The sequence below is a fragment of the Medicago truncatula genome, chromosome 4 (assembly GCF_003473485.1).
Source record: "Medicago truncatula cultivar Jemalong A17 chromosome 4, MtrunA17r5.0-ANR, whole genome shotgun sequence".
Lineage (NCBI taxonomy): Eukaryota > Viridiplantae > Streptophyta > Magnoliopsida > Fabales > Fabaceae > Medicago > Medicago truncatula.
In genome coordinates this window covers 23,590,579-23,603,058 of record NC_053045.1, presented here as the reverse complement: position 1 = coordinate 23,603,058, position 12,480 = coordinate 23,590,579, and the positions used below count along the sequence as shown (strand labels likewise).

General features: G+C 33.2%; 1 non-coding gene across 1 annotated transcript; it reads right to left on the bottom strand.

Moving 5' to 3' along the window:
* Positions 1-1,437: 1,437 nt before the first annotated feature.
* Positions 1,438-1,544, bottom strand: LOC120580381 (small nucleolar RNA R71). The gene has a single exon (XR_005646105.1). It is a non-coding gene; the product is annotated as a small nucleolar RNA R71 (small nucleolar RNA).
* Between the last annotated feature and the right edge of the window lie 10,936 nt (positions 1,545-12,480).

Below are 12,480 nucleotides of genomic sequence, written 5' to 3'. Positions count from 1 at the left end.
TTGTTATTTACTTTTATGCTTTCTCTCTTCTTCTCCTTGTCTACAATGAACGTCAGTGAGTAGACTTCTCTTGTCTTGGGATTGTTGGATAAGTCTAATGACATAATCCTAATCAAACCAAGCTTTAAACCTTAATCTTATGTAACCCTAATTCCTTATCTAAATTCACCGCTTTAACATGGATCAACCATTATCAAACTGTGGAAACGAAAGTGGAGGGTTTGGTAATTGTTTATCCATCATCTCAAATATTAATTCATAAAACGAAAGTGGAGCTTTGATATTCGAACAAGTGAATTTAGACAAAGATTGTAAAGGCAGCGAAATAGTCTTTACAATCTTTGAGACATATAGTTTCGATCTTCAAGGGAACTAATAATGATCAAGTCAGCGAAATAGGCTTGGTTGTTAGAGGAACCAAAATCTAATAGTAATCAAGTCAGCGAAATAGGCTTGGTTGCTAGAGGAACAAAAGAGAAACTATCTTGAGAAATTAGGTCTAGCATAAGGTTATAAGTTTAATAGTTTGGTTTGTGAAGGACTTGTCATTAGGATGAACCAATAATTTCAAGGCTTTTATCTTATTTATTTTCTTGTAATTAAAATCCCAAACCTTTTTACCCTCTAAATCTTTAGTTTAATCATTATTTAAAGTTAATTGAATTCATAACTCCCTGACGGAACGATACTCTATTTTACTACTTCGATAGGACCGTGCACTTGCGGTTTTATCTCATCAAATTTTTGGCGCCACTGCCGGGGAATTATTGTAATATGATTAACTTTTCAATAGTGATTAGTCTTAAAAAAAAAAATATATATACAAGTAAATAAAATATATATATATATATAATATTTTATTTCTTTTTCTTATCTTTTTATTTATTTTTTTTATATATTTATCTCTCTTTCTCTCGCTATAAATATATATATATATATATATATATATAATCTCTCTCTCTCTCTCTCTCCCCCCCCCCCTTCTCCTTAAATTTTTTTTTTTTTTTATTTTTTTTTTTCTATCTTTAACCGTTTTGATTTCAGGCATGGCTCAAAGAAGATAATAACGATATGGATGAGAAACATACTTTCAAAGAGTATGCAATCACATCTTCAGATGAGTCGTACGATGCTATTGTGTACCCAACGGTTGAGGGTAGTAAATTTGAAATAAAGCCTGCACTTATTTACCTAGTGCAGCAAAATGAATTTTTCGGATCACCCACTGAGGATCCGAATCTTCATGTTTCAATTTTTCTAAGACTCAGTGGAACTTTGAAGGCAAACTAAGAGGCCGTAAGGCTGCACCTCTTTCCTTTCTCTTTGAGGGATAGAGCTAGTGCTTGGTTTCATTCATTGCAAATTGGTTCCATCACTTCATGGGACCAAATGAGGAAGGCATTCCTTTACTAATTCTTTCCCCATAGTAAAACTGCTCAATTGAGGAGTCAAATCACACATTTCATTCAAAAAGATGGTGAATCTCTTTACGATTCGAGGGAGCGTTTCAAAGAAATGCTTAGGCTTTGCCCCCATCATGGTTTTGAGAATTGGCTTATTATCCACACTTTTTATAATGGTCTCTTGTTTTCCACAAAAATGAATGTTGATGCAGCTGCAGGTGGAGCTTTGATGAATAAAACTTACACAGGAGGATATGATTTGATCGAGAACATGGCACAAAACCACTATCAGTGGACAAGTGAGAGAGTTATCACTGAAGGTACTCCTCCACCCTCTAAAAAAGAGGCAGGTATGTACCAGGTTTCTACCCTTGATCATCTATCTGCTAAGGTGGACACACTTCCTCAAAAATCTGATAAATTAAATGTAAGTGTCGTCACACCTGCTCTTGATTCACCACCTTGTGAATTTTGTGGAATACTTGACCATACTGGTGTTGAATGCCAACTAGGTAGTGTTGCTAAAAGTCCCGAGCAAAATTTTTATACCTTTGGACAACAAAAAACACCATCCGTTTATGCAAACAACCAAAGAGTCCCTCGGAAATCCAGCTTGGAAATTTTACTAGAAAAACATGCTATGGAGCAATCCAAGCAATTTCAAGAACTTAAAAATCAAACTGGATTTTTGAATGACTCTCTTGTCAAGCTTACATCTAAAGTGGATTCCATTGCTACTCACACTAGAATGCTAGAAACTCAAATCTCTCAAGTAGCCCAAAAAGTAGCTACTTCCTCTCAAACCCCCGAAGTCTTTCCAAGTCCAACTGAAGCCAACCCCAAAGGCCTTATAAATGCTATTCAACTTAGGGACGGTAAGCAGTTAAAGGACACCATTATGAAAACTACGACAATTGAGGGTGAGATAGAGAGTGAAAAGCAACAAGGTGAGAAAGTCATAGGAGAGAGTGATAAGCCAATCGTTTCACCACCTTATAAACTCAAAATTCATGTCCCACAAAGGCTTGCTAAGCCTAACCTCATAGTGATTGAGAGTTTTTCCACCCCTTGTGTGATTGAGAGTGAAACCATTGAGATAGCTATGTGTGATTTGGGAGAGAATCTTGGGTTAATGCCACTATCCCTTTGGGAAAGATTGGGTATTGGGTAGAGAAACCTTCTAATCGTCAAGCTAATGACTTTAAACGAGTGCTTCGTGGGAGGCAACCCACAGGTTTAATTGTTTTTATTTTGTTTGTTTTGTGTTGTTTTAATTTATTTTGTAGGTAATTGTCCACAGGTTTAATTATCTTTATTTTGTAGGTCATTTATTACCTATTTCTAGATATTATTTAGTTTATTTTTAATTAGATTTTAGTTTATTTTATATTTCCTTTTTAAGATAGTTTACTACAAATTGCATTTTATTATATTTCAGGAATGAATATTGGATGGATTGAGTCTTGGAGCAAAAGAAAGGGACTTGGAGCTGATTCGGTACGAAAATACAAAGATTGGAAGACAAAATATGTCTCCCCTAAAGTCAGAAGCTTGGCACGGCCCGTGCTAGCATTGGCACGGCCGTGCCACCCTCCAGAGTGTCTTTTGCTGCTTTTGCTTAGATTTTAAGCTACTTTATTTTTAGCCCGAATGTAATTGCTTAGATTTTAAGTCAAATGTATGCTATAAATAGAGTAGCCATCCATCACAAATATTCATCTTTTCTTTGAATACAATATGTGACAATTGTCTTTCTAATAAAAGTTCATTTTACTTTCTTGTTATTTACTTTTATGCTTTCTCTCTTCTTCTCCTTGTCTACAATGAACGTCAGTGAGTAGACTTCTCTTGTCTTGGGATTGTTGGATAAGTCTAATGACATAATCCTAATCAAACCAAGCTTTAAACCTTAATCTTATGTAACCCTAATTCCTTATCTAAATTCACCGCTTTAACATGGATCAACCATTATCAAACCGTGGAAACGAAAGTGGAGGGTTTGATAATTGTTTATCAATCACCTCAAATATCAATTCATAAAACGAAAGTGGAGCTTTGATATTCGAACAAGTGAATTTAGACAAAGATTGTAAAGGCAGCGAAATAGTCTTTACAATCTTTGAGACATATAGTTTCAATCTTCAAGGGAACTAATAATGATCAAGTCAGCGAAATAGGCTTAGTTGTTAGAGGAACCAAAATCTAATAGTAATCAAGTCAGCGAAATATGATTGGTTGCTAGAGGAACAAAAGAGAAACTGTCTTGAGAAATTAGGTCTAGCATAAGGTTATAAGTTTAATAGTTTGGTTTGTGAAGGACTTGTCATTAGGATGAACCAATAATTCCAAGGCTTTTATCTTATTTATTTTCTTGTAATTAAAATCCCAAACCTTTTTACCCTCTAAATCTTTAGTTTAATCATTATCTAAAGTTAATTGAATTCATAACTCCCTGACGGAACGATACTCTATTTTACTACTTCGATAGGACCGTGCACTTGCGGTTTTATCTCATCATACTTACCCACCAATCATCAGCCTCCTCAGCCAACATATGCGTACCAAAGCGCACCTTCTGAGGCACAGTACACTGCATAACCCGAAAGATCCTCTCAACCTCATTGAGCCATGTTTGAGCTCCATCAGGATCATATCTGCCCTTAAAGGTAGGCGGATGGTTCCTTAGAAAAGTCTCCAGAATACGAACTCCATCAATACCACCAGCATTAGGTTGTTGCCCCACAGCTTGAGCCACAACTTCCAATGCAGCAGCAATAACAACATCATTCCTTCCAGCCATCTCAGTTCACTACACAACAACCATTAATTAGAAACACACAACGACAGTATTCAACCGTCACACGACACAACACGACTCAACTACTTGGCCGGACGGATCGACCTGCTCTGATACCAATTGTAACACCCCGTTTTCCCAACATATAAATAATATAAAATAAATCAGAGTTCATCGCAAACAAGATGTCACATTCAATTCTTCAAAATATTATATAACACAAATAGAGTTAAAATCCACTCCTTATCTAAAACAACTACTTCCAACAATTCCTATAATGTCACAACGGAAAATATTTATTGTCTCTACAAAATTGGCACTAAGGCCTCAACATAAACAACGTCATTAAAATTCAACAAAATTGGCCCAACAAAAAATTCATAAGGAAAAGTACGTAACAATGGAAATAAACATCAAAGTCCCCATTCCGTTACGTATCAGAGCGACTCCTAAGACGACACGAGGAATCAACTCACATCAGCGGTTACTCCTGGTTATCTGCACGTTACCCACGTTGAGGCAACATTCAAACAGAAGGGGTGAGATTTCACATTCAATAATAATAAGTATATAATTCGATAAAAGAATTTAACAACACATAACAACATCAATTTATCATCAACAATGCTTCACATAATTCTAACTATAAATCATCAGCTAACTTCGCTCAACAATGCGACAACAACGACTCAACAATGCAACAACAACGACTCTACAAACGCAATACGCATGTGGTACCATCAGAGCATAAAGCTCTCTTCTCTAACGTCGTAATTCGACCTGACAGGCTACAACCCCTTCGCTTAAAATTAACAGAGCATAAAGCTCCCTTCGCTAATGTCATAATTCAACATGTCAGAGTACAACCCCCTTCACTTAAAATGATCATGCATTGACACTACTAATGCAACATCAACAACAACAACTTCGCATTATGACTTCAAAGTCTCACAATTCATTAACAAGAATAGCATCATATTCATCAACATATACATTTATATAACAATTCATCAATCGTGAACAACATCGTATAACATCATATTAAACAACATATACATTCATATAACAATTCATCAATCATGAACAACATCGTATAACATCATTTTAAACAACAACAATTCATCATATATCTTTGTAAAAACATATTAAATTATCCACAAAAGATTTTCACGTCAAACCAAGGCTACTTGAAAGATAACACAATGATCAATAACTTACATGTTTACACTAAATGTCAACTCAAAACAAAAACGTGTGAAACAGACGCAAGAACGCAAAATCGGGCAGGCTGGCACTGAGTAACTCGCGAGGCGAGCCAATCTACTCGCTATGGCGAGCTAGAACAGCTCTCTGGAACTCAACAATTTGGTCTCTCGCGAGGCGAGCAAGGGTCACTCGTTGTGGCGAGCGATGACGAACAGCTCTACGGGAAGAAACTAGTTTTCAGCCAAAAACCCAATTTTTCAACCACCCAAATCCCAAATTTGATAGAAAACTCTACCTATGATTACTCTGCAACCTGAACACCAATTATTACCTTAATTCATCTGATTACCTACTCTTTCAACAATCAATTTTAATTTCAAAACCTAATTTCTCAAAAATCAAAATTAACAAAACAACAACATGTTAAACCCCCTTTTCAGAATCATACAATCCATTATTAGATAAAGCTAGTCCCACCCTTAACTTAGATTAGATGATTTCAGACTCTACAAGCTTGCTCCTTTCCTCTTTCTCTGACTTCTCACTTTCTCCCTTTTCTCCCAAAAAGCAGTTTTCACGTATTCTCTCTTTTCTAATTCTGACTTTAACCTTTTATATTTCCTTAACCTACATATTTTCCTTTATTTTCAATTTTGGCGCTCAAGCCTCATAATTCTATTTTTAATTATATTGCTCAACTAAATAATAAAATAGAGCTACTAATAAATATCATTACAAAACAAAAATATCACTCATCACAATAAATCGACTAAATTATAAAAACATATCTAAACTCAATAAAATAAATAATAAAATAGGGCGTTATACATGGACTGAGGTTTGAACCCCGAACACCCCACTTCTCCACATTTAAAATTTATGAATTAGCCAGTAGCTACTTGACCAAAAAACAATTAATGATAAAGATGGTGTTAATAAATCATATTATTTATATATCATTGATCAACATTTGTATATATTATATAAATAATAAATATGCATTTTTTTTATTTTATATATTTATATAAATGTATAAATAATAAGAGAAATGATATTTGTACAACCACTTTATGACAATTTGTTGACAACCCTCTCTCTCATACTCACGTTATGTTCTAATTCTCTCTCCTCCTTTTTCTCTCTATTGATTTTGACCAATAAAAAGAGAGAAAATGGAAGTTATCACCAAAGCTGTCTCATATAGTTGTTCAAATATCACTACTCAAATAATAAATATGTATAAATAATTGTATATATGTATCAATATGATGAAGGAAAGTTTGTTGATGCATAATGAGCATTCAGTTCTTACCCGTTAAAATAGATGTGTAGAAGACATTTATTAATGGAGTCGAGATCAGAGAAGATTACCACAAACAACTTTGTAATTCCTGCAGAGATAACACAAGCACATATCAAGCACAATCGATGTCCTTGCGCAAGCGAATGACTTAGTTACTTATGCAAAAATACGCGTTTTGGCGTCAAAGGGTAAAGACTCATTGGTACAAGAAACATAAAAAAAAAAATCACACTTCTGGTACTGCAAGGAAAAATGTAAATCATAAAATTACCAGGATCACAATTATAATACAATTCTATCCCTTTTCATTCCAACCATTGATCGTCTACGAAATCCCTTCCATGATGAATCAAGAGATGAAAACGTCCATTAATTGTAAACCCTACACATACCAAAGATTAAAACACTAGTCAAAATCCATAATATGAACAGGAATTATAACCGGAAAAATCCATAATATGTTAACACGATTTTCCAATAACACTGAATCAAGAAGCGAAAAGCTGAAAAACATTACTGCAACATCAAATAAAATCCATAGCAATGCCAACATGATCAAAACAATTTTTTAACCACAATATAGTCCTTTTACTAAAGCACATGACCACAATCATCTTATTTTGAATTCAATGTTGCACGTCGGGATTGAACTGTGATAAATCATGGCAGAAATTCAATAAATTTTGAAATAAATTCTGAAACAAATAAACTATGCACTCTTAAGACCACGAAGAGCAATTGTAAGGGTAAAATACACTATTAGCCATGAACTTCAAGGGCAACTTTGGACATACACAAATTCAAAACAAGATGAAACATCTATTGTGTTGTGTATTCGTACAAAATCACACCAATGAATAACAAAGATGTGTGGAGCAAAAAGAAGTGGTAATCGATAGATAAAGTTACTCCAAGCAACAACAACAAAAAACAGACCTAAATCTAAGTGTAGAGCAACACCACAAGCATAATCAAAGCAATAAAGATAAGCAATGAAAGAGAGGAACAAACACACCAAGATTATTGACCCAGTTCGGTCCAATATGACCTAATTTGGGGGAGAGAGCAGCTCTCCAATCCACTAAGATGAAAGTGTTACAAAAGAGTTACAAGAAATTAGTTTACAAGCTTACACAAGAACAAGACCTAATTTCTATCTATTTTGTGTCACCCACTCTCATGATATGAATCCTAAGAGAAAACAGAAAAAAGAAGCTTTTTGATCCTTCCAATGGTGAAATCTCACTACCCAAGGTGTTTACAATGTTTCCCAACCCTCAAGAGAACCTCACTACAAAGACACTCAACCATAAAGTTACCTCCTTTGTATTCCAAAGTTTCTCTCTCAAAGCGACACACAAAAGATGAAGAAAGAAGTCTTAAATAGTGTTCAGAAATACGCAGCATCGTGCCACGTTTCGACCCAATCGTGCCACGATGGAGTAGGTATAGTACAGTACTATACCTTATCCGCTACATCGTGCCACGTTTCTCTTGGATCGTGCCACGTTCATCTTCCATCGTGCCACGTTCCTTCTAAATCGTGCCACAAATTTTCGAGCAACAAACTCAATTCTGAACCATCTAATCGTGCCACGTTGCCCTGCAAACGTGCCACGATTTCTCAGTGCTTCAACATCCAATTCTTGAGTCAATTTTCAACACATTGTAAACCTTAAACCACCAAAAACTAATTAAGGGTGCGTTTGTTTCAACTTTTAAAAAAAAATAGATTTAGTGTTAAAAGAATCAAGAGATTTTTTAAAAAAAATCTAAAGTTATTTCTATTTGTTTACTAACATAAAAATCATTTTTTTAGGATTTAAAACTCTTACACTTGAACGCCTTGTATTTAGAAAATTAAATAGATTTTTGAAAAGTTACTTTGAATAGCTTTTTATTTTGAGGCTAAAAATGATTTTTTTTAACAAAATGGATTTTTTAAAAATCGAAAGAAAAAAACACTACAAAAATAAATAAAAAGATGTGATTTTTGAGTTAAAAATTAGATTTTTTTTCTCAAAAAAAGCCCAAACAAACGGGCCCAAATCACACTATAATCAAACAGTAGGAAACAGGAAATGAAATATACTATTTTTTCCATCAATACTCGTTTAAAAAACAAAATCTAGATCCCATTTTTAAAACCCTAAAAATGGAGAAGAATACTCTGAAAAGAAGCACACCACATAGAGACACATAGAACAATGATATCAACTTCAAGAACCTAGCAAATATTCTTCACCCACCATCTTCCTCAACCTTGCTTTTTTCAGAGTTACGATTGTTGATAAGCCATAATTTGGCATAGTTTGAGTGGTGTTTAGTTGATGATTTCTCTTAGAATTTGTGTGTTTTAGTTTATTTTTAGAGCTAGTTTACTTCAAATGTTTATGTTTTGATTTCAGGACAAAAATGATGTTGAACAAGTTAAGGAGCAAGAAGCTTGGATAAAAAGTCAAGAAAAAGATGAAAAAGCAAGCCTTGGAGGCAAAAACAACAGGCACGGTCGTGCCATGTTTTGAATTGGCCATGCCCAGCTGAAGCCTAGGTCGTGCCAGACCCACAGAGTGTCACGCACGGGTCGTGCACCCCTAGGAACGACCGTGCACCCCTCCAGATCCTCAAATGGGCCATTTTTTTGTAGGCACGGTCGTGCGCCCCTTAGGCACGACCGTGCACGTTATGCAATCACTTTTTATGATTGAAACTCTTGAAATTGTCCCATTAAAGCCTTGTAATTCGTGGTCAATGATTTGTCTGATGTTTTAGGCTATAAATAGGGCTTTAATGAGACTGAAAAAGTACCTTGGATCATTGTGAACTTGATATATTCTTGCAATCAAAGTTTTCATTTTGTTCTAAGCTCTGGTTTTATATTTTCTGCACTTTTACATTCTTGCTCTTTACTTTCTTGCAATTTATATTCAGCCATTTACTTTTATTTCTTTACATTTTATGTCTTTTATTTTATTTCTTTTGTTTACAATGAACATGAGTGAGTAGACTCTCTAGGCTTGGGATTGTTGGAAGGTCCACTGACTAAATCCTATTCAAACCAAGTCTAGAACCTTTTTCTATTTAAATTCTTTTCTATCTAATCTCATAATTTTTTTAAGTTATATTTCAAATAACAATCAAAGGATCGAAAGATGAAGATTGTTATTGGAACAAATGAGAATTAGACAAAGTAAGCAAAATATGAGAATAGTTTTGTGAACTTTGAGACATTAAAATTAAAACTTAAAGGATCTCAATAACAATCAACCATGATAATAGGTTTGATTGTTATAGAGATACATTCGTGGCTTCCGAAAGGAAACATGAATTACCAATGATAATCTTGTATTAAGAAAATAAATTTAACATAGAATATGGGAATAGATAAGGAATTTGTTTAGTTTGTCATTTAGATCGACCACAATCCTAAGGCTTTTTATTTTAATCAAATTTTAATCAAAGAAACTATTGAACTTCTGAACCTTAATCATTTCAACTAATCATAACTAAGAAAGAAATCGGTAATCAAAACAACTCTCTGAGGAACGATATTTTTACTACTCGATAAGAATGGTACACTTGCGGTCTCGTGTCAATTGTGTTTCTATCTTTGGGTTTTCCAATTTCTCCTTTTTCTATCTCAATAGACACATCAGTGACACGTGGTGCCGATTGTTCTTTTTCGTTGACTTTGACCAACAAATTGGATGTAAAGGACTAAGGGACCAAAAGGGTGTTTTAGTTACAAACTTATATATATGTTGGGAGGATGGATATATATATATATATATATATATATATATCAGATTATAGAATCCAAAAACTTTCTCGCCTTTAGGATATTTCAGATTATATAATATAAAATGCAAATTATCCAAAATCTGGGTTCTAAGTGATTCAAACATGCAAAAGGAATGAACATTCAGAATTGTATATTCCGAAATACCGTTCATATTATATAATCATAACAAAGGGTATTTGGAGGGAAAAAATAGGACGCATGAAAAATTCATAGGGTGTAAAAAGTAATAGCTATGTAATTTTGCCTAGAATTAATCACTTCCTTTCTTGTTCCTTTATTCTCAAAAAATCAAAGGAGGGACATATAAAATAGAGATAAATGTAGTATATATCTTTGTATATTGAATTGCGAATACACAGATAATAGAATCATTTTTTATTCGACTAACTATGGGTATCTGATATAGATAAAAGAAAATTTTTCAAAAATGAGAGTAGGTTTCTAATAAATTCAATAGTTCTATCATATAATTCTCATAATACAAATGAAGAAACATCCTAATGAGATATGATATCAAACTCAAAGAAAAAAAACGGGGGATATGGCGAAATTGGTAGACGCTACAGACTTAATTGGATTGAGCCTTGGTATGGAAACTTGCCAAATAAAAACTTTCAAATTCAGAGAAATCTTGAATTAAAATGGGCAATCCTAAGCTAGATCATTTTTTTCAAAAACAAATAAATAAAAGTTCAGAAAGTGAAAATAGAAAAAAGATAGGTGCAGAGACTCGATGGAAGCTTTTTCTTATTCTTTTCTATACAAGTGTCCAATACTATGTCATTTTAAGTTTATGTTGACAAAAGTAGAACATTGTTTTTTTTGGGTCAAGTTTCTAAGAACATGGTTAAAAAAAACTAACAAAAAAACAATATTAAAAATATAAATCAAATACTCCAAAAATATTAAATTCACAATTTTATATTCAAAAATTATTATTATTATTATTATTTTAAAAATGACTTAAGGTAGTTGTTAGCATTTTCTTTGTTTTTAAATTAAAAATTAAAATAAATGATAAATTATGATAAATCTTATGTAGAAAAAAAATCAAATTTTTTAATTTCAAAGTCTTGAATGTGTTATTTTTAAGATAAAACTTTTTTTTCTTCATCTTATCGAATAGTCTGGATTCCTTTTTTTTAGAGGAAGTACCATGGATACTTGTTACCGGTTTCATTTTAGGCTTAATTGATCTTTTGGTTCCCTGACTTATTTGTTATTTTTATTTTGGTCTCAAAACTCTAAAAATATTCTTTTCCGTCACTCAAATATACCTCTATTTGTCAAAAAATCCACGTCTATTAACTTTAACCTCTAATGTCTATGATGGACCAATATTATAGATGATCCACCATAGACATTATTAATTTTTTAATTTAAGCCATTTGATCTATTTTTCAAAAAAGCGACGGTTAGATTATACAAGAACATTGTATCTAACGGTCCACCACCAACATCTAATTTTATTAACATTTTTTCATCTTCTTCCCTCCTCATCTTCATCATCGTCTTCACCACAATCTCATCACTACACTTTCAATTCTTTAAATCATCATCATCAAAATCACCATCATCACCACAATCAACAACAATCCAGAAATTGGGAAATCATCAAGAACAATCTCATCACTAGAACAATTTTTGAGTCCAGAAATTCATCAACAACAACAATACTTCAATCCAAAAATTCATCAACAACAACAAATCCAAAAAATTAAAAACTCATTAATGTTTTTAAAAAATCAATCTTCATCTTTTTCCTCTCAAAAACACTTAAATTCAACCTAACCCGTAAACAACAACAACAACTTGAATTGCTCTTTTTCAAATTTGAGTCTCAAAAACTCAAACTTTTTTTTAAGATTCAAATTCGAATTTTTTTTTGTCCGATTTGAAACTCAATTCAAATTCAAATTTGTGCTGTTGTTGTTGCTGTTTTGATTCTCGAATGAGTAGGGAACAATGT